This window comes from Pyrus communis, chromosome 15 (assembly GCF_041283825.1).
Source record: "Pyrus communis isolate YQ-2024b chromosome 15, ASM4128382v1, whole genome shotgun sequence".
Taxonomy (NCBI): Eukaryota; Viridiplantae; Streptophyta; class Magnoliopsida; order Rosales; family Rosaceae; genus Pyrus; species Pyrus communis.
In genome coordinates this window covers 12,664,054-12,666,701 of record NC_142579.1, presented here as the reverse complement: position 1 = coordinate 12,666,701, position 2,648 = coordinate 12,664,054, and the positions used below count along the sequence as shown (strand labels likewise).

General features: G+C 39.8%; 1 non-coding gene across 1 annotated transcript; it reads right to left on the bottom strand.

Annotated features, from left to right (window-relative positions):
* Positions 1 to 867: 867 nt before the first annotated feature.
* LOC148690531 (small nucleolar RNA R71) lies at positions 868 to 978 on the bottom strand. The gene has a single exon (XR_015957390.1). It is a non-coding gene; the product is annotated as a small nucleolar RNA R71 (small nucleolar RNA).
* Between the last annotated feature and the right edge of the window lie 1,670 nt (positions 979 to 2,648).

Below are 2,648 nucleotides of genomic sequence, written 5' to 3'. Positions count from 1 at the left end.
GTTTTGAGTCCTTTGAGTCTTTGTTTTGTCCAAATTAGTTAGAAAGTGTTTTGATTTGTGTTTATAAGTGTTTTGATTCAAGTTTCCATCCAATTTCGTCCAAATTAGTGTAGGTGCTCAAAACTGCCCAGAAAGTGGTTTTTAGGCAATTTTGAGTCTTCTAGTTGCTGTTTTGGGTTTTAGGATTGTTTAAGTGTTCTAAGCGTTTAGTTCCACATCCCTTGAGTCTTTTCAAACGTTTTTAAATTTATTTTTGTTCTTTTCATTGTTGTTTGCTTCTTGATTTTCATTCACACTTGTGTTACTTTGTTTCAGGTAGTATATGTCAAATAAACTTGTTGAGTTAGGCCAAAGAATTGAAAGATTAAAGGGCCACACTTTGGACAACTTTGTGCCATCAAGTTCATCCCTAATCCGTGAGGAAGAGGAAGGGAATTCACCTAGTTCAACAAGTAAAGAATCTGAGCAATTTAATTGGGAAAGAGAAGAAGAGATGGCGGGCAACGAAGATGAACTTCGAGCTTTGGAGGACTTTGCTCAACCAATCATACCAAATTCACCTTCATGCATCTTGCTGCCCACAGAAGCTAGAAACTATGATCTCAAATCTTCACATTTCCATATGTTTCCTTCATTTTATGGCTTACCTAATGAAGACCCTTTAGCTCATATTAAAGAGTTTTACAATGTTGTGAGTGGTTTACCTTTGCAGGGAGTAAGTGAAGCGAATTTGAGGATGAGAGTGTTTCCTTACACCTTGAAAGATAGGGCCAAGAGTTGGTTGATGACTCTAACACCAGGTTCCCTCACCACATGGGATGCCGTGGCTAAGAAGTTCTTGGAGAAGTTCTTTTCCACTCAAAAGACAGCCACATTAAGGGGACAAATCTTCAACTTCAAACAAGATGATGGTGAACCTTTCAATGAGTGTTGGGAGCGTTTTAAAGGCCTCTTGATACAATGTCCACACCATGGGTTACCTTTTCACTTACAAATGCAAATTTTCTATGATGGACTAACCCAAAATTGTCAATCAACTGTGGATAATGCAGCAGGTGGAGCATTGAAGAAAAAGAATGCTCAAGAGTCGTATAACATTTATGAGATGTTGGGGTCTAATGCTCAACACAAAGATTTAAGGGGTAAGAAAGTTGGAGTTTATGAAACAAGTTCTAATCATGAGCTTTTGTTGCAGGTAGCTAACCTAGAAAGGAAGCTTGAATCCGTGCTCAACATGGTGCCAAAAGCTAATGAAGTGTGTGCCATTTGCAACATACCAAGCCATCCTACTCACCAATGTCCATCTAGGGAAGCTTACCCCGAGTATGTTCAAGAACAAGTGAACCTCATGAATTCTTACAACCAAAGACCAAGGAATGATATGTATTCTAACACATATAACCCAAGTTGGAGAGATCATCCCAACTTTTCATGGAAGAACAACAATCCAATCCAAAATTTCCAACCAAAACCTGCCACTACCCTTGAGGACACGGTTAGCCCAAAACACCTTGCAATTCCAACATTCCACCAATAGCACACTCCAACAACATTCAGCCGCCCTAACCAAAATGGAGACACAATTGGGGCAGATTGCAGATGCCTTGAACCAAAGAGAGGTTGGGAAGTTTCCAAGCCAACCCGTGATACTCCAAAGGAACCAAGAGCAAGCCAAAGCAATCACTACACTTAGAAGTGGTAAGGTTATTGATAATAGAGTTGGCAATGAAGTTACTAATGAATATGATCATGTGAATGCAGGTGTTACTCAAGGAGACAATGAGAAACCAAATGAGGAACCAAGCCATGCTACTTCCTCATTTGAAGCACCAAATCTTCACAAGGCCGAGAAACCATACACTCCACCAATACCATTCCCTGGAAGACTTGCCAAGAGCAAGCAGGATAAGTCATTCAAAGAAATTTTTGATATACTAAGCAAAGTGAATGTTAACTTACCTTTGCTTGATGTCATTAGGAACATGCCGGCATATGGGAAGTTCTTCAAGGAGTTAAACAGCTACAAAAGGAAGTATGGACCACATGAGAAGGTAGTGGTGTCTGAGAATGGGAGTGCAGTTTTGCAAAGAAAACTTCCACCAAAGCTCAAGGACCCAGGAAGTTTCTCTATCAACATCACCATAGGGGACAAGAAAGTAGAGAAGGCAATGCTTGATTTGGGTGCTAGCATCAACTTAATGCCTTATTCAGTGTACCTTCAACTAGGTTTGGGAGATTTGAAAGCCACCACCATTTCATTACAACTTGCAGACAGATCAGTTAAATATCCAAGAGGTATAGTAGAAGATATTCTAGTTCAAGTTGATAAACTAATCTTGCCTGCAGATTTTGTAGTGTTGGACATGGAAGAAGCTCCTATACATGATCGTGAGTTGCCAATATTGCTTGGGAGACCTTTCATGGCCACGGCCAAGACCATCATTGATGTGCAAAATGGACTCCTCACTATGACAGTGTTAGGAGAGACAGTTCAATTCAAAGTGTTTGAATCTCTTTCTCATCCTTCTTCCTCTCTTGATTGTTATGCCATTGATGTGCTTGATTCACTTGTTTTCTCTAAGTTCTTGCAGGCACAATCTAATGAACCATTACAAACTGTTTTGAGTCAATCTCAAGATGAGTTTGAT